Here is a 21,333-nt window from a genome sequence, read left to right as displayed (position 1 = left end):
TTCACTTAGTAAAACAGAAGTTATTGTTACCTTTGTTTGAAATTATTTCACGCACAAAATACGTAGAATCGTAATCAGTCGGGGAAAAAAGCAAGACCTATGGGAGGGGTCCTGACCTCCTGGACCCTTGTGTGCGCCACTGATAAATACCCACTAAGGCTTTCATTATTTATACACGTGTACTAAATAATTAGAATGAAATGACACCTCTCAGTAATGCTAAAAGCAAATTGTTGCAGAGCTTAGTATTTTTGACAGTTGCATGCAGAATCAACACTTGATTTAAATCTGAGAAAAGCCATGTTACTACGTACAAAAGCCCTTTATCACGCTCTGAATGCAAATTGGGAATTTTACTGTTGTTTTTCTTGGATAAAAGCCTACTTCATCGTCGTCGATGCGCCTATTCATCAACATTTTAAGATAATTTCAATTCATTGAGCGTATTGTTAAAAGAATAAAAATTATATGTTCACAAATTTTACCAATGCATATAATAAAACGTAAATAATTGAACTCTAATGGTTTAAATATACTTCGAAAGAATGAATAAAGTGTAAGAAAGCGTACAGTGGTTTAAAATAGTCAGCACGTGGTATTTAGGAATTTCCGTATCATAAAAAATTGATTTCTTAATCTTGAGGCAAAGAATTTTTTTTTCTTTCAGTTTGACACTCTCTGTTATTTAAACATTTTGTTCACATAGTAAGAAATAAATAAAACTCCTTATGAAAATAGAGTGGCGTTAAACAATATGAGTAGCACAGTATACTAATGAAAAACGTTATCTATCATGAAAGCGTCTGGAAAAATATTTACGTGTACCAACAACAACGCTATTGTAAAAAGATTGCCATCAATCATGAAACGAGAAAAAAATTCTTCCTAAAAAAAGGAAGGAACATGGTTTTGTTAGTATTTTCGAAAAAGATTTCCGTTTAGAGTTCAAAACTGTCATATGACAAAAAAAAAAAAAAAAAAATGCATCTGTTCAATGAATCAAATGTATGATCATGTTCAATCTCGAGAATTATAGGAAAAAATAGATTGCAAAAGACACAAAATTAAATAAGCATTATTCGAAAGTGGAGACAGTGAGGAACTCAATTATGTGTCGAAGTAATTATCACTATGAGGAACTTTCTTGTTCCCATTCGCTGTAGGCAAACGAGGTGGGGAAACAAAGTGCAAAAGATGAGAAAAAATTATACATGAGATCAAATGAATTGATATCGTTCCATTTTGAGCATTGGAGGAAAACAAAATAATATGAAAAGTCAAAATGCATGATCGGGGAAAAAACGTAGTGAGGTACTAAATTACTTGCTAATGAGAATATCACCATACTGAACTTTCTTGTTCGGAGCCTAATTTCTTTTCGATGCAGTTGTGACAATTGATAAATTGTCACTGCAAAAATAAACTTTATGTAACATGAAAAGAGTTCGAAAAATGCACTGTAAATTGCGAAAGTAGAGTTCTTTGATTGTGAGCGTGCTCAAATGGCCAAGATGAAAGTTCAACTAATGATACTTCTTGAACTATCGAGAATTATTTTGATTTGAAATGCTGCAGGCATCATTGCTTTGTTAATTCTTTGAAAAAATATCTCCGCTTATGGTTTCAAAGAGATACCTGGGATGAAATAAGCACGACTTTATACATAAAATTAAATGAATCAAATATGCTCCTGTTCCATCTTCAGTATTGAAGGCAAACAAAATAATATGAAAATTCAAAAAAAAAAAAAAAAAGAACAAGGAAAAAGGGTACTGTGGCCCTAAATTACTGTGACAGTATCACCATATTGAACTTTCTTGTTCGCAGTCTCATTTCTTTTCATGCAGTCACGATGATCGACAAATTCGCATTGCAAAAATAAACTTTATGTAACTTGAAAAGAGTTCGGAAAATGCATTGTAAATTGCGAATAGAGTTCTTTGATTGTGAGCATGCACAAATCATCAAAACGAAAGTTCAACTAATGATACTTCTTGAACTATCGAGAATTATTTTAATATGAAGTGCTGCAGGCGTCATTGCTTTGTTGATTCTTTGAAAAATTACTTCCACTTGGGGTTTTAAATAGCTATCTGGCGGAAAAAATGCATCACTTTATACATGAAATTGAATGAATCAAATATGATCCTGTTCCACCTTGAGTATTGGAGGAAAACAAAATAATATGAAAATTCCAAAAACATTCATCGGAGAAAAAAGATTGTGAGGTACTAAATTACTTGCTGATGGCTGTATCACCACACTCAACTTTCTTTGTTCGCAGTCTAATTTCTTTTTCACGCAGTTGCGAAGATAGACAAATTCGCTTTGCAAAAATCAACTTTATGTAACATCAAAGAGTTCGGAAAATGCATTGTAAATTGTGAATAGAGTTCTTTGATTGTGAGCATGCGCAAATGATCAAGACGAAAGTAAAAGTAATGATAATTCTTGAAATATGTACAATCTTCAAAGGAGAAGCATTTTGATACGAGGTGCTGCATTCATCATGACCTTTGTTGATTCTTAGAAAATATACTTTCACCTGTGGCTCTATAAAGTCACAGGGGAGGAAAAAAATGCATGAAATTGAATATATATATATATATATATAATTGGATTAATCAAATGATTAATCCCTTTCCATCTTGAGTATAGGAGGAACACAAAATAATATGAAAATTCAAAAAAAAAAAAAAATTATCTGGGAAAAAGATAGATACTTGCTGATGACAGTATTACCATAGTGAACTTTCTTGCTCGCAGTCTCCTTCCTTCCTTTTTTTTCACACAGTTATAATGACTGATAAATTGATATTGTAAAAAAAAAACTTTATCTAAAATGAAACATTAAAAGAGTTCGAAAAAACCATTGTGAATTAAGATAGTAGATCCATGGCCGCGCCGTCCTTATGTGTGAGGTCGTGAGGCTCACGACGACGCCAGAGTCAAAAAGGCGCCTTTCACTACCAATCAAAAATGTTCCAAATGGGGGGGATCTCTCCAACCAAAGAAGGAAAAAGAACTTTTCATTATATTCAGGACCCGCTCAGCCCAAAGTGATGCCCAGGCCCTGGCAAAATTTGGTGCCCCCTCTCACAGGAATATCTGCAATTTTTTTGTGTGGAAGTTTTCAAAAACGGAAAGAAATAAAGAAATTTACCCCCATTTTGGTGCTCCTAAAATTGTGGTGCCCAGGTCCATGGACCTACCGGACCGTGAGTTCATCAGCCCCTGATTATATCTTATGGTGGCGGTGCAATTACACTGCTCACTGAAACAAGCAATCCTCTCGCTGCCTATCTAAAATGAAAAAATATTGCCTTGTTGTGTGTCTAAACATGCTTTTCAAGAGTGCAATCTTTTACACTGAAATCACGTGATGCTAGTTAATGCATACATTATCATTTTTCTTCTTCATGTGGAGGCGTGAATGCTGTTTTGGACCTGGACGTTATGTCCGTGGACGTTTTGGATTTGGACGTTTTGTCCGGATCCCGCTGAGAATATGAGACGCGAGAAATTTTCTATTCTTCATTTTGGATCTTGAGGAGACTATGTTGTACTATAATTTGTGCAATATGTCTTTTTGAGATTTTTAATTATTGCTCGCTTAAATTCGACTATTTCATGTTATCATATAAAAATTATTGTAAGTATATTTGCATATATTTTACTTGTGCGTAATATTGGTATATTGTAGACTACAATTTTGGCTAACTTTTTAGTTTCAAAAAGTAACGACTTGACCATAATTACTCGATTCCTCTTCCCCTCCTTTTTCTTTAACAATTTGTGTGTCAGAAAAAGAGCTTTGGACAAAGTATTTGTTTTAGATATCATATTCAATGCCTTCCGTATTTTAGAATTGTTAATATTTGAAATATTTTCTTTTTCCTAAGCGCATTAGCATATCAGAGGAGCTACTGAACTCGAAATAAGTTCGAGATATGAAGTGAAACTGTAATCACACACGTGCACTGTAATCCAAAATTAAATACACATTTTTACATTTTTTTCAAAATAAATTAAATACCAAACGTATTTTTTTCTACGTCATATTGGTCTACAAAACGTCAATCCAGCTGTTAACTATATTTTCGCCGAATGCCACTGCATAAAGGCGCTCAAAAGACATTTGCACAACGGCGCTGATCAGGCTTGGCGCGGGCTTGAGTAGAGCTCTTTGATCTTGGTTATACGCAAATGATTAAGACAAAAGTTCAAGCAATGACAATTCTTGAAATATGTATATGAATCTTCGAACGAGAAGACTCACATTTTTTCCCATTATAAGATGCAGTAATTTACACAGATTCTTTAAACAAAATAACTTCTACATTCAAACGGTGTACTTCTATTAAAACAGCATTGAAAAATATATCACCTAAATAATTTCAAAAACTTGTCGAAGAACTCGAATACAGAAAAAAAAAAGTGTTTTCTTTTTAGAACGGATGTCGAGTCACATAGATACAAAACCAACACACAAAACGACAAAGAATGAATGGTTATCAGCAGGGATCCAGTTTATTGCCTGCCGAGAGGCAGAGGGGAAAAGCGGAGAAGCAGCCAAAGACCCTGGGGGAAAAGAGAAAGTGGTCCCTCAAAGTGGGGTGTGGGGGGAAATGGGTGTGGTCTGGTGGAAGGCGTGTTTTTCGCAGTTTTTCAGAATTTTTCGAAAATAAGGCTTTACTCCGTGGAGAATATCAATCGAACAAATTGTCTCAGAAACAAACTCAAAATATGTTTTTAAAGAGAAATGTTCAATCTCTTGCGCTCCTTTTTCCGTTTTTCCATATCATTTTTCAAACGTGTGAAAATAGTCGTTTAAAGTTTTAAAATGTTATTAAAAAAATTTCAAAATAACTACAGAAAAAATAATGAAGCGCATCTCTAGTTCTGTGCCATAGCCATCGTTTAAAACAAACCGCATGAAAATATTCCAGTAATTTCTCGTGTTATGCTTTGAATAGGTAGCAGATTTTCCCGTAGAGAAAGCATTAGCGTCGAAAACCAAGATGGACGGTATAGAAGAGCCTTAAGGCTCTTCTAAACCTCTCCGTAAAATCTGACACGGCGAAATCACGAAATCTGTGGCAACACAGAGGGTGTGTCTGGGAGGGTCTAACTCGATTTTTTTTGCACTGCTAATTGGTCAAATTTCATGATGGACAGCGTCAATCACTGAGTACGTGAATGGACAGCCATAAATCTAAGCTGTGCCCGAAGGTACTGTCTTTGCGATCGGACGAGGGCAGAGAGAGCTGCGAAAGATTCGAAGGATCCTGTTCCAAAACATGTTTCCCACCCGGCCTGTTTCCCCTCCGTAAGTCAGTAAACATGTGTTTTCGTTTCAAAGTGTTTCTAGAGCTGACGGCTTACGATTTCCGAGAATTTGGTATTCAGCGAAAGGAATAGCAGGGAAAGCTGTCTGAGTTGTCCACTCAAGTTCTCCCGCCAAAGGGTGACAGAAGAAAAGAAGAAAGAAGACCATGTGCCAGGAAATTAACTTATTCTGCAAACTAGAAAATTTGCAGAATGCGTAGAAAATAGAATTGAGAAATGAAGGCAGAAAAAAAAGAGAGAAAAGAAAAGTTATAACATAAATTCAAGTGCTTTATTAATCATCTAAATTTCAATATTGAACATGGTGCGCACAAATGATGAACAAAATTTTTAAAAATCGAATTTCCGAAACTACTGCACATATCACAATAAGTGATACTTGAGAATAAATAGGAACATTCTAAGTTTTTTTTTCCCTTTTCAGTTACAAACAGGGGCGGAGGGCAGGAACAGAAATTAATGTTGCGAGGGGGGAGGGGGATGTATAATAGTCATTGAGATAAAAGGCGCAATTTCAAGAACTATCACTAACAAAAACAAAAACATATTCCACTATAAATATGGATGTTATTCTCAGACATTAGTCATTCGCCCTGAATAAAATTTTATCAGTTCCACAATGCTACAAGTTAGAAATAAATTCCCGTTCCTTGAATCTATTTTTTCATATCAACTGATGTATTTGACTGCACTCGGGTTTTCAACGCAACATTTCAATCCGAAGAAAGGAGTGAGTAATAAAAACTACCTAATAACATAACATAAAATCAAGTTACATGATATAAAGTGGAAACAATAGATCGCTGTCCGACGGAAAAGGTATTTCTACTTCTTTCATTCGATTTAAAACTGCTCAGGGTTTGAATTTTTTAATGCAGTAATGAAAATAATTGAGATCAATATCATTAAGTACAATAATGACACCTTGAGAACAAAAATTAACATTACACAAAAACGGTGAACTGTGCACTGGAAAATTGTTAAAAGCCATTTTATAACTGCCGAGTAGCACTTTGGTCGAGTATCGAGTTCCAAGTTCCAATTATGTTTTAAGAAGAACCACCGACACACACGTGACGAATTTTGAACTCAGTGGTCAGTGGAAGAGTAGTATATACCTCCATGTTCACACACACACACACAAATAATAGTTTTAAAAACAAAATTCCAGCCGAAATTTAATTGCGCATTATTGAAAAGATTTGTTTCTGTCAATAATTTTGACAAATAAGTTATTTTTTAAATTAAAAATAAACAAATACATAAAAGGTAGTGTTAATCAAGTTGGAATTAAAACAAATTATATCAATCCATACTTCTAGTCCGCCAAACGTAAATAATGTTTAAAAGCAAGTGGAACAACGTTAAAAGCACAAATGTGCAGGAGCACTGCAGACACGTGTTTCTGCATCAGAAGGAACATCTTTTTCAGTGCATAAAATGTGAGCTAATGAATGTTTAATAATACGACTTTTGTCGGATGTCTTCAAATCCATAAGCTCACGTTTTGTGCATTGAAAAAAAGCATTTCCTGTAATGCCAGAACACGTGTCTGCAGTATTCCTGCACATTTGTGCTATTAACGTTGTTTTATTTTTTAAGAAAAGGTACTTTTATGCTGCAAAAATCCATTTAATAACATAAAAATTTCATATTTTCTGTACTTACCTTTTTTGCTCCATTTTTAATAAATAAGTTTCATTAACTTTGGGTATTAAAATATAAGATTTAGTCCATTGAAGCATAAAAAATTCATTATTCTCAAAATTTGAATTTGACTTTTAAATTTGAATTGTAAATGATTGCAGTATATTATATGCTTGCACTTTTTTATTAATTGCAAAATCTGCTTTGAACAATATTCAATTTTTTACAACTACGCGGTATTGGCCGAGTTCATGATCAAAATATGGCCGAGTACCGAGTACTCGATGCGTCTCTAGCATGCATGTTGCAACAGGGAAACTGACAAAAAAATTTTTTAAAGTTAATGACAATGTCTGAAAAATATCTACTTCACACTCTTGCAAAACTCTACCTCGCAATAATCTATTCTGTTGTGCTAGTAATTAAACTTTCCATAGCTGTAATTCTGTGATCAAAATATAAATATGCTACAATCCTACAAAGCTTTTTTAAAAAGGTTTCTTTTGGTATTTCTGATTTATTTTCGTTCACGTGGAATAGGAATGAGGCTCTTTTCCGTTACGATTAAAATTTGTAATTAACGTATGAATGCTTGGTGTTTTTTCAAGTTTTCTTGAAGATGTAAAATATGAGCACCTAACATATTTGATTAAAAATTTATTTTAAAATGAGGGAGAAGAAGAAGGAGAAAGCTATAAAGACATATTTTTTAAAGTTTAAAACATCTTCAGGGGTGCCAGTGCCAAATCTTTCTGCGATGCTCGAGTATACTGTTAAAACTACAGATTGCATTCGGCACCTTTCAGGTGTTGAACACGTGACCACTAGCGGCATCCAATACGGAGCCGAAATGGTACCTCTAACTAGAGTGAAAAACAGGCACTTTTTAAAAAATAGGCAGCTGGGTTGAAAAATAATCATTCTCAAAGAAAGAAAATGGCAAATTAAAAGTCCCGAAAAAATTAAACGCAACCCTCCATAAATACAATTAAAATCCCCCCCCCCCCAAAAAAAAAGAGAAGATAAATCGCCAAAATATAATTAAAAGAGGAATTTTTTACCTCAAAACAAAAACAAAATTTTATTTTGGCACAACCGAGAAAAAAATACCTAGCAACCAACTGAACGCTAATTTAAAATGAGATCGTGCAAACGATAGTTTTTTCCCGGTGATTTAACGGCCTTTTTTTTTTTTCAATTCGAAAGAAATGAATGAACTGTATGGGAGTTTTACGAGCGTTTTCGAATGGCGCCAAAATCGAACTGAACGGGTAGTTATTTCGGGTAGAAAGAGTCATTTAATGTCATTTTCGGACCCTAAAATTAAAATTCGAATGGTTCGGTTCTTTTTTGGCGTTTGAACCTCCCCCCCCCCCCCCCCTACGTTCCTTCTCTGGTGCCCAAGTACCTCCCTGCTAAATTTGGTCCAGATTCGAAGAAAACTGTGGATTGGTATAGGGAACATATACACACATATACATATATATATATATATATATATATATATATATACACACACATATATTTGTTTTATTTATATACGAGCTGCGTTGCCCTATTTTGCACGGACTACCTCGAAAATAAAAGTTAGGTCAAGTGACGCATGCTCAACAATCAGGATTTAATTACAGAAAATAAATACTACAAAATTTCCCGTCAAAATAATCATTCTCAAAGAAAGAAAACGGCAAACCAAAAGTTCCCGAAAAAATTAAACGCAACCCTCCATAAATACAACTAAAATCCTGAAAAAAAAAGAAAGATAAATCGCCAAATAATAATCAAAAGGGGAAATTTTTACCTCAAAACGAAAATGAAATTTCATTTAGTCACAACCGAGAAAAAAAAACTGGCAACCTTCTAAACGCTACTTTAAAATGAGATCGCGCAAACGATAATTTTCCGATTTAAAATTTCTGTTCCATTAGGCCCAGCAGTGATTTTTAATTTTTTCCTGGTGATTTTAAAGCCTTTTTACTTACAAAAAAGGAAGTATTGTATTCACGAAAAAAAATTATCTAAAAATTCGGACTTAATTTCCATTTTGCTCACCCTCGAATGAATATTGAGTTTTTTTTTCCAACCCGACCACACGCGGATAAGTGCCTAAGAACGTATAAACACCCGAAATATCCATTTTGACATTCCCCGAGTTAATTACAACGACTTTTCTCCTCACGTCCGTATATACGTATGTGCGTATGTATGTCGCATAACTCAAGAACGGTATGTCCTAGAAAGTTGAAATGTGGTACGTAGACTCCTAGTGGAGTCTAGTTGTGCACCTCCCATTTTGGTTTCATTCGGATGTTCCAAAGGGGGTCTTTTACACTTTTGGGGGGGGGGGGAATCAATGTTAATTCAATGCCAACTCAAGTAGTGTTATCATTTATGCAAACACTTGGCAATTTTTCGCCAAGCTTTTGGTCACCAAGTTTTGTCGCCAACTTTGCAACAAATTTGGCGTTTTTTGAGCTATTACGATTGCTAATTGGTTTCATTTGACCGTCCTTGATGTCTGGTTCCATTTTCAACCCCATCGCCCTCTGCAGGCGCGGCTCCAGCACGACTCCTCTGGTCCTGAGCACTGGCCCCAAGTAGCCGATGCTCGTGGTCAGTAGTGTCCATGTCCTAGACACAGGCACGCTCTCACACACACAGGAACAGGAAGTTTCTACAAACAAGTGAGTGGGGTAGTAACCAATGAGTAGCGTCCTGTCGCAACTCGTGATTGCGAAAAACATAATTTAAATTCAAAATTTCAAAATTCGAATTAATTTTGAAAAAAAATTTTTTTTTTTGTTTTGTTTTTTTAAATCTGGTTTCAATCTGGCCATTGTTGGTGATATTTAGAGAGTTAACTATTGAATCAAATTAAAATTGCCAATAATGGGGAATAACTTTAAATTGGTGTAAAAGGAAGTCATGTGATGTACACATCAGCTCGTTTCCTTTAGTGAAACTCGAAGGAAATGAATGAGCTCTATCGGTGTTTTTCGCGGGCTTTTGAATGGCACCAAAATCGAACTGATAGACTTAATTATTTCGGTTAGAGAGAGCCATTTAATGCCATTTTCAGGCTTTAAAATTAAAATTCGAAAGGTTTGGAACTTTTTGCATTCAAAAACCCTCCTACGTTCCTTCTCGGGTGCCCAAGTACCTCCCTGCCAAATTTGGTCGAGATCCGACGTAAACTGTGGATTTGTACAGGTAACATACTCACACACACACATATAAATATATTCTCTGTTTTATTTATATAGACTAGCTGCATTTCCAGGCTTTGCACGGTATACCTCGAAAATATAAGTTTTGTCAAATGACGCATGTTCAACAATCAGGCTTCAATTAGAGAAAAAAAAAAATACTACAAAATTTTCCATCAAAACAATCATTCTCAAAGATTGAAAAAAGAAAACGGGAAATCAACAGTTCCCGAAAAAATTAAACGCAACCCTCCAGAAATACAACTAAAATCCTAAAAAAAAGAAAGAAAAAAAAGAAGACTAATCGCCTAATAATAATCAAAAGGGGAAATTTTTACCTCAAAACAAAAACAGAAAACAAAATTTTATTCAGTCACAACCGAGAAAAAAAGAGGGGTAACCTTCTGAACGCTAATTTAAAATGAGATCGCGCAAACGATAATTTTCCGATTTAAAATTTATGTACCATATATCTTAGCAGTGCTTTTTAATGTTTTCCCGGGGATTTTACAGATTTTTTTTTTTTTTTTTTCAAAATTCGAAGGAAATGAAGGAACTCTTTGGGTGTTTTTCGCGGACTTTCGAATGGGACTTGAATTAAAGAAATCGGTTAACTATTTCGGGTAGAAAGAGCCATTTAATGCCATTTTCAGGTCCTAAAATTAAAATTGGAACGGTTTGGTTCTTTTTTTGGCGTTCCAAAGACCACCTACGTTCCTACTCGGGTGCCCAAGTACCTCCCTGCCGTGTGTGTGTGTGTAACGGAAACAAACTGTTGATTATATATAACTAGCGACGATTATTCATAATTTTCAATAGACTTGGTAAATATGATACATTATGTAATGTTTATCAAATTTACTAGTTTATTCACATAATTTCCTATTCTTCGTGGATAATGCTATTAATTAGGATTATTTGTGGAGTAATGAGATCTTAATTGCAAAAACTGAACATTTTCAAGCACACTGTTAAAAAAAAAACTGAAAATTCAGGTAGTTTTCTGACTGATTTTAACAGAATATTTCCGTAATGCTTCAAAATGTAATTTTTCCTTACAAAAACGTAAACATCCCGACGAAAACGGAATTTTTCCATTTCTAGGGTTGCCGCTGTGCTGTACTTTGCTCCGATTAGTCTTCAAGTCATGATAAACATCACTTATTGATAGTGCTTATTAATCGCACTGTTACATTTTGCTAATTAAAAGCATATTTAGAATAACAACTCAGATGCTGTAGACGAAATAGATAGCTTGCTATTTCATGTCTAGAGAGTAATATACTCGTATGTCGAAATTGTTTATACGCCTTTGAGCTTTGTAGGTTTGGAAAAATGTTCGCGCCATTTTTAGACTGGCAGATGTGTTTTGATCGCCCTGGTGATTTGATGTGGGTTTTACTGAGTCAGTATTAGAATATTTTTGTGGTTTTAATATTTTGCTCAATACGTTGAATAATTCTATTCGTTAGTCATATTGTGTGCTCTAGCAGTGAGAATAGTTTAAGGATCTCATGTCATCAATTTAAAATAAAGCCTACTGGATTAGCTGTATCCAGATGCATTTAGCACCGCTGGTCATATGTAAGTGTTGTTGAATATCTTTGTACATGTTAATATACAAATGTATTTTCCTTGTTAATATGCATTTGATAGAATTCCGATGATAGTTTATTTAGAATTTATATAACTATTATAGAGTTATTTTTTATTGCTCTTACGCATTCTTGAAAGTCATTAATACGCTAAATGCCATTTCGTATCTATACCGAAGATGATCGTGGTGTGCGAGCAAGATAGGAAAAATTACTCAGTTTTTTTTTTTTTTTTTTTGGGGGGGGGGGGGGTATTCGCTTCACAGTTTGAATACTGAAAGTAACTATTTTAAATCTCTAAATAAAGTTGTATTGTTGATCTATGATATATACAATGAAAGTTTTGGCAACAATAAGTACTTAATTTAATTTATTAAGATCTTATCCAACAACTTATTTGAGATTATTGCAAGTTTCTTGGGAAAACAGTTCGGGTAAAACGAACTGATTGATATTGATATATGCTTAAGTAATAATGATTACGTACTAAAAATCTATGTTGCGATTCCAATGAGTGAAAAATTTGGATATCATGGGGGGGGGGGGGGGGTAGCATCTGAACCAAAAATCTTTCACGTGCATGTCAATGATTCTGTTTTTAAACACAATAGATATGCGGTACTCTCTGTCAGGTATATTATTATATGATAACGTCAACCTGTTTTTAATAGCATTTTATTTGACATATTCTGCAAATAAAAATATCATATTTTTCATGTATGTTTTTCCATGCCACCCCAGACAATGTACGACGAAGGGAATATCGAACAGTATCAGCAGTTATAATTGGTGTCCTATTCAATTCCATCAATTTTTCTGCTAGTACTATTTGATTAATTTGACTCATCTGAAGTTGATATAAAAAGTTTAGGTCAGCAAATGGATGCTTGGTATGTTAGGTAAGTTCTCTCTCCAGATGTTAATTTAAAAAATCTTTGAGTAACAAAATGCAAATAAAAAAAAGGAATAATTTTAGAACAGTTAACTATATCTGTATTATATATCATTTTAAAGAACTAAATTTTTAATGAAACGAAAAGTCAATACTTGACATAACTTTTTAAATATTTTTTGAAAATAAAATCTTTTTACTTAAATACGGGAAAGTGAGAAATGGAAAAAATATCGCAATGAAAAAATAAGGAACGTAAATTCTGTTAAAACACAGAAAGATCGTAAATGAACGGAAAAATAAGAAATGGAATTTCCGTTCAGTCACGAGAAATTTATAAACGGAAACTTACAACTACGGAGAAATAAGAAATGGAACTTCTGTTAAATCACGGAAAGTCATTGAACGGAAACGTAATATTTACGGCAACTTTGCTGCCGGTACTTTCTCCGTTATTTTCAGGAAATTTTTTTAACAGTGCAACACAAGAAAACTCAATCGTCTAAAAAAAGAAAAATGTCTCGGTTGCAATTAAAATTTCTAATAATATTTCAATTAAAAAACTGAAATGTGCCTTTTTTTGTACATTGCTTTCATTTCTTGCCTTGGAAAATGTATATTAGATAATAGTATTAATTCTATAAAAAAAGTTTATATTATTAACTATTTAATGTTTACCTAAACAAAACGGAACTTCAAATTTAATTACATATTTAGAATTCTGTATAATGTCAAAGTCTTGAAAATTAAAGATCTGAAAGTAAATGCATAACACACAAAGCCTCCATATCAAAAAGCAAACCAAGGCAATATTCTAAAGAAAAACATTTTCTTGTAAGATAACCTATTCAGACTCATTCTGCTGTGACTTTCCGAATTATTACCAACTTTTTACTAAACTTCATTTTCAAAGGCATCGTTGTGTGTGATATATCTGATCCTTCCAGAAAGAGACGATTATTTTTAATTAATATTGCTAGTTCAGGAACATTGTCAAGCAAAATATTTTTTCTATACAAATTGACCTGATTTTTAGTAAAGCTATGGACTTTTATTGTATTCACCACTACGAGTCAAGAAATATATTTGATAAATATTAAATAGTAGTCGTACCCACACGGCTTTGCTTGTAGTAGAAAATTAAAAGGTCTTATGGTTCGCCTGTATAATTACAAAAAATGTATGGTGAATTTTTCGCCTATTGGCTTACCATATTACGTTCCACGTTATGATAACTTGGTAATTTACTCGTCCGTCGTATGATAATTTTGCTCGATAAAGTGTTCTTAAAATTGGAGTAGAAAAAGAACAAAATCGAATTTTCGAAAAATTGCTTCGAGGTGCACACCCCACGCTACAAACTAACTTTGTGCCAAATTTCCTGAAAATCGGCCGAACGGTCTAGGCACTATGCGCGTCACAGAGATCCAGACAACCAGACATCCTCCAGACATCCAGACAGACAGACTTTCAGCTTTATTATAACAAAGACTATTTCCCAACTTTAGTGGCAATGGGGTTGTTTCCAAAATTAAAAGTTTTTTTTTTTTTTTCTGAAAGAGCATGCTTAAAAACATTTGCAACTCCAATAAACTATAGGGGGCGCTGCAATCACTGTCTAATGGTGGATGAAAAAGGTAGAACAAACAGATGCCGTAACTTATAACCTGCTTTGACGGTGAATGACAGTAATTTTTGATCTATGCTCTGGTTTCCCTTCAAACCTCGTGCTAATCTTTCGCTTTTTACTAAAGTAATTTTTGATCGTGTTTGTGGGAAGCTTTCTTTTCTATTCTTCTGAAATTACATTACACAACAAACTGTCTGAAGCCTGTAATTTGTCCCAAAGAAAACACGTGGAATGGAATGTTTTACCTTTTTCTTTAGTATTGTTAATCACCGCAAGGTAGCGTATTCGAGCTCTGGAGTTGCAAATAGAATCTGACCGTTCTTTAAATAATTTGACTAAGTTTAATAATTTTAAAAATTTATTTTAATCGGTACGCTTTTATTATATACGCTTCTGCCGATGACATCACAAATGATGAAATACCATTCACTGTTGCCATTCGTAGAGCGTAATATTTAATTCGCATCTTTACTCAAGTGTAATGGCAACGATATGGTTGATAGCAAGCGTAGAGCGCAATATTTAATTCGCTTCTTGATTACAATAACGTGAAAACGCAATACACAGATGCGCCTAAGTACATCATTTGTGACGTCATAAAGACCACGTCTTATTTTCAAATCGGACATGTTAAAAAATAAGCATCTGGAAATGAAAGTTTTTTTCTCGCTTCATGTTTTTTTTTTTTTTTTTTTTGCTTATTCTATCAATTTCAACGACTAAAAATAGTACTTTTCACTGAAGGGAACAACCCCATTTTGAATAATCTCTGCGGAATATGTATAATCGCCAGATTAATCTCATTCTACTGCACATACACTCAGGAGTGGGAAATTTCATGATTTACTCGCCACTTTTCCCCCTAATGTGGCTAGTGTATTTTAAGTGAATTCGTTTATATTTTTGCAAATTTCACATCGAGATATAAATCGCAATCACTGTACTTGGCTATATATTTTTTAAATTAATAATTTAATAAAGAAATACATAAATAAAAATGGCATTTCGAATTTTTTTTTCCCATTATAAGATGCGGTAATTTTCACTGATTTTTCAAGCAAAATAAGTTCTACATTTAAACGGGGTACTTATATTAAAACAGCATTGAAAAATATATCACCTAAATAATTTCAAAAACTTATCGAATAGAACTCGAAAGAAGAAAAAAACTGTTCTTTTTAGAACGAGTTTCGTCGATGTCACAGAAATACAAGACCAACACACAAAACGACAAAGAATGAATGGTCATTAGTAGGGATTCAGTAATTTATTGCCTGCCATTGAGGCAAAGCGGAGGAGCGGAGAAGCAGAAGACAAGACCCTGAAGACCCTGGGGGAGAAGAGAAAGTGGTCCCTCAAAGTGGGAGGAAATGGGTGTGGTCTGGTGAAAGGCGTGTTTTTCGCAGTTTTTCACAATTTTTCGAAAACAAGGCTTTACTCCGTGGAGAATATCAATAGAACAAATTGTCTCAGAAACAAACTCAAAATATGTTTTTAAAGAGAAATGTTCAATCTTTTGCGCTCCTTTTTCAGTTTTTCCATATCATTTTTCAAACGTGTTAAAATAGTCGTTTAAAGTTTTAAAATGCTATTAAAAAAATTTCAAAATAACTACAGAAAAAATAAAAAAGCGCATATCTAGTTCTGTGTCATAGCCATCGTTTAAAACAAACCGCATGAAAATATTCCAGTAATTTCTCGTGTTATGCTTTGCATAGGTAGCAGATTTTCCCGTAGAGAAAGCATTAGAGTCGAAAACCAAGATGGACGGTATAGAAGAGCCTTAAGGCTAGTTGCTCTCTCTCTCTCTCCCCCACCCCCCATCTCCGTGGAAATTCTTTTTCTTAACTTTTTGGCTACCGGAAGGAAGAGTGCTTTTTCACGAAATGGCTGTCCATGAGCTAATTGTTGTTCGTGATTATCAAAACATTTGCTTTTTATTTTCTTAGGACTAAATAAATCTATATACATTAATGGCTACTTCTGTATGTAAGGATGTCCGGGGTAATCTTAGAAACTACTAGACCGATTTTAACCATTTTTTCACCATAGATAGCTACACTATCGGGAAACAACATAGGCTATAATTTATTTCTAAAAAATTTAATTAAAAAAAGTTATGATGGAAAACAGTAAATTTCATCTATTTTTTCCATTAAATGATTAAATATAAAACCCATTGTTGCAAAAATTCGTTGTCTTACAACCAGGGGCGGGTGCAGGATTTCATTTTAGGGGGGGGGGGGTCATGCTCAAGAACATAGTCTTGAACGTAGTACAAAAATTTTCTTCTACGAATAACAACCCCCCCCCCCCCCCCCCCCTCCCCCCCCCACCGTCAAAACTCTTCAAATATACTAACAAAAATCATTGAAATCATAAAAGCTCTTCAAATATGCTTACAAAAATCATCGAAATCATTTAAAAAGTTTTCTTTAAAATATTTTTTCAGTTTTAGAATGTGAGCCGAAAATTTTCGAAAACGACAACTCAAAGTGTTTGGAAGCTTCGAATCACAAAACCCCTGGTTGATTCAATATTTGCATAATACTTGACACATATCCATCTTAGATTATAAATTTGCGTGAGACTCGACACATCCATCTTGTATGCAGAAAAATAACATCGCTTAAAATAATAGTAAAAAATGCGTCGAAAATCTAATTAACAATTAAATATTCCATAAATATTATGCATATTTGATAAATTACTCACCGACTGATTAATTCTAATTGTAGAAAATTGGTGGTTGACAAAGACGTCACAGTCTCTGAGTCTGATACAGGAACTCCAGATATGTTTCCATCGGTTTTGGGTTCATCAGTTTTTTCAACAGTTCAAAAAAAGAGACCACCTTGCTTTGTCACCCGAACGCTTCACTGTCTTTGTTGTAGGTCAGGGGTTCCCAAAGTGGGTGCCGCTGAACCCTGGGTTGCCACAAGGAAGGGCGAGGAGTGCCGCGAGCTGTCCATATTTTCAATATGCGTGTATAATTGAAATAGATTAGGGTGACGTGAAAAAATTGTAATTCGTCAAAGGGTGCCGTTAGTTGGAAAAAATTGGGAGCCCCTGTTATATGTAGTTTTTTTTTCCTAACGCGCTTTTTTGAACAGGGTTTCCGTCTGATACGGTGGGCGAGAACCTTTGTATATAAGATTTTGCGCTAACACGACACTCAAATTTTACATTTGTTGCACAATACAAAATCCAAAACACTGATTTAAAGTAATAAAATATTTACAGCACATTGTACATTTAAAAATAAACTCAGCACGACTAAAAACGAATCTATCTAAAAATTACACAGAAAGAATTATAATCTACACAACCTTTGCATTAAAAAAAACATTTACACACTCAAATGTTTTATCGATTGAAGCGATACTTGTAGCTTTGGATATGGTTTTATAATAGCTATCGTTGATTAAATTTCTTGCATAGAATGCGATCGGGCGTCAGACACTTTGTTACTTTACTGGCTCCTGAACCCAGCGCCGCAGACTAACTGTCTCAAGAAAAGCTATTTCACTGTCTGCATAGACATATGTTATAAATAGAAAAGGGACGGTTAATAACACCCCTCCCCCCCCCCCCCAAAAAAAATTGAGAACTATTTACTATTTCTTATTATGGTTTCGGTCCAGGTTTTCTTCCTTTTAAGCAGTTATAAGCCTTTCCCAAGCAGTTATTTTCACTACTCAAATGCAATGAACCTTAAACAGATTACAAAGTATTGTCACAGATTTTGATGGGGGAGTGGTGTCAGGACCCCATGATCCCCCCCCCCCCCCTTATATCCACTTCCGACGGTTTCTATCAAGTTTTTTTAATTTTTTCGAGCAAGCATTCAAATACTGTTGCAGGTTTTGAGGCCCCCCCCCCCTTGTATCCGCCACTGCTTACAACAGCAATATTAATAGTAATCATAATGAAAATTTTGTATCAAGGCTTCTCTTTAGCAAGCATGAAATTTATTGCTTTCTTAGGATTTTTATCCTCATCTATGCCAATAATCAATACAGGGACTAAGGGAAAAAAACAATTGATTTTGGCAACAGTTATAAAATAGAAAGTGTTTATTGTTTAAAATTACACAGACCTGCAAAATTCGGGTCATGAAAAAATGATTCTACGGTAATGGGTGACTTTTATTCCATTGGGTGTGCTGATTTCAAATATGACCTCCATTTTTCTAAATCACATAAGAGATTTTCACCAACTGGGCTTTAACATATGGGCAGAAAAGCCTATTTTTTCCTATTCTGGGAAAAAGAGTTTTCAAAATTTCTGTAAGTTTATTACTTACAAACGAGTTTTTGCATCAAACATACAATTGGAAATAAGTTACTAAATATATATATATATATATATATATATATATATATTAATTTCATAGAAATAAGAACATAGTAATAATTAATTATAACGATTCAATTACAAAGTAAGGCAATTTTTTCAACTGGCGCTGTTTTTTGCAGTCAAAGATACGTAACAATATTTCTCGGTTTCACCATGTAACCAAAATATCACCATTAAAAGAATCTTTAAAACATTTGTTAAATTGTAAAAAATTCCACTAACTAAATTAGTGAAATCAAATCGGGGACACTTCGATAATTGGGAATCTGGAGTTCTTTCTTCATTGCCGTCAATTTTTGGCTCCAGAGCCTGTGAGAGAGATGTTTTTCTTTGCAAATCATTAAAACAAAGAGTTTTGAAACATTTATTTACATAGGGTTACTATAAATCAGCAGGGGGAAGGGATTACTATAAATCCAAAATAAAATTATTTACGTAAAAAATGAGATGACCGTGCCAGATTCCTAATTATCGAAATATCCCTGGCAAATCTATTAACAGCACAAAAACTTCCACTAATATGTCTTTGTGCACAATTTCAAACACTCGCCAAGTTTTACTATTTATTTCTGAAACATTTTGGATAATATTTAGCATCATTTTATGGTCAGCGAAAATATCTCAGTATTTGGCGGCAATATCTCATTAACTAAAATTAGTAACAGATAGTTTTACAAAGTAGGGAGGGGGAGCATTATCCAAGGTGTAACAAAACGATTACCCCACAAATTTGGTAACATTTTAATTCGCACCAAGAACCCACAATAATAGAAATTTCAAAATAACTGAGGCATGTACAGGGGGATTATGGGTCGCTAGATTTTTTAAAACCGTTTGTATTTCAAAAGCCATATAGAAAAAGTTTTAGAACTATGTTTAAAAAAAAAAGTGATAAATCTTTTCAAACAAGTGAAATTTCATATTTTGGAAATTCTTCAAATTTTTATATGCTTAAAAGCTTTCGTTTCTAACTAAATACTATTTCGTTTTTTATACCTATTGCTGTTTTACTTTTATGGGTAAGGAAGAAGCTCGATTTTGAATCACATCAAAGCGGAGTGTTTTGAGTTCTTTATGATAAAACGAATGAAAGTAGCATGGCCCAGGCAACGTCGGGTGTTTTTGCTAGTAAAGAAATAAATAAAAGAAATTCTCGAAACAAGTAAAAGGGGCGGTAATAAGCAATTATTTTTAAAATTTGCTCTTTTTATGCATTTATCTAACGTCAAACGAGCAAAAATATGTAACTGCATATGCAAACATGCATTTGCATATAATCAGGGCTCTATTATTATTATTTTTAATTTCTATGAATTATTATTTTCCCGATTGAAGGCCGAAAAACGAAATCGTAGGTCACTTTTAAAGACATTATTGGAAAGGATAGGGCTATGTACTCTCCTTAGAAATTCCAAAGATGCAATTTTGTGCCATCTTCGATGATGTTAGGGTTGAGGGTTCAGGGATTCTCCCTCTGCAGTTTTTCCAAATTGAAGTCCAACATACGCAAATGTAGTCACCTTTGATGACATTAGGGGAGGGGATGAGGTTTGAGATTCTCTTTACGAAATTCTTTGAAATAAAAATAAAAATAATTTTATGGAACCATTGGTGAAGTAAAACGAGAGGATTCGCTTGAAGAACTCATTCCATTCTCTCCTTCTCTATTTTCTTTTATAAAATAAAATGCAGTGGAAAACCAGGGTTTGCACCCCCCCCCCCCTCCCCACACACAAATGTGAAAACTACCTCTCAAAACAACCCTTCCTAAAAATTTCAATGGCACAGTCTGCGCCATGACCCCCCCCCCCCCCCCCGTGGGCACTCCTGGGAAAACCCTCCCTCAGCTTTTCTTTTCCAAAACCATCTCACAGCTTTGGGCAGTCAAAATTTCGATTTATGAAATAATATATTAGTTTGTTTGAAATTTAAATGTCAGTGCTGCCGTGCTAAGCGCAAAAGTGGTATATGCAGCCGAGTTCAAAACGAGATATTGCTATTGAAAGTTTTGTGCTTCCATGTATTTGATGCTGAGGCAACTTTTAAAGAATTTTTAAAAAATTATTTCTCATTGAGAAAAAACTATAAAACGTTGTAGTTAGAATAAATATGTGGGGAAAAAAACCACCCGGTGACCGACTTTTGTGCTTAGCACGGCAGGGTAGCCCAGTTAAAAACTTTCATTGTTTTGCACTGACTTGATTTTTTTTTTGCAATGCACCTTACCTTACCTTAATCACTTCATTTCATTTTAAAACGTCTTTTGACTGTCCATTTGTTTTTTATCCCAATATTGTGCTTTTCGTGATTCTTTGAAATTAAAGTAAAAATAATTTTATGATATCAATGGTAAAGTAAAACGAAAGGATTCGTTTCGAGAACTCTTTCTCTTCCCTCCTTCCATATTTTCCTTCATTTATGTCAAATAAAATGCTATGGAAAACCTTTCCTCAGCTTTTTTTCTCCAAAACTGTCACAGCTTTGGGCAGTCAACAATCTTAAACTGTATTTAAATTCATTATGTATCAGTAAATGTTACATTATTTCACAATTGCTTTGGGAGTTCAGCAAATTTCCAACTGATTTTTCCCCTAATTTCTACATTTGTGTTGTGCAAAAGTTCATTTCCTATTCTGTCCTGTTCCTACAAGCCTT

The sequence above is a fragment of the Uloborus diversus genome, chromosome 6, assembly GCF_026930045.1.
Source record: "Uloborus diversus isolate 005 chromosome 6, Udiv.v.3.1, whole genome shotgun sequence".
NCBI lineage: Eukaryota > Metazoa > Arthropoda > Arachnida > Araneae > Uloboridae > Uloborus > Uloborus diversus.
Note: the sequence above shows the minus strand (reverse complement) of the source record.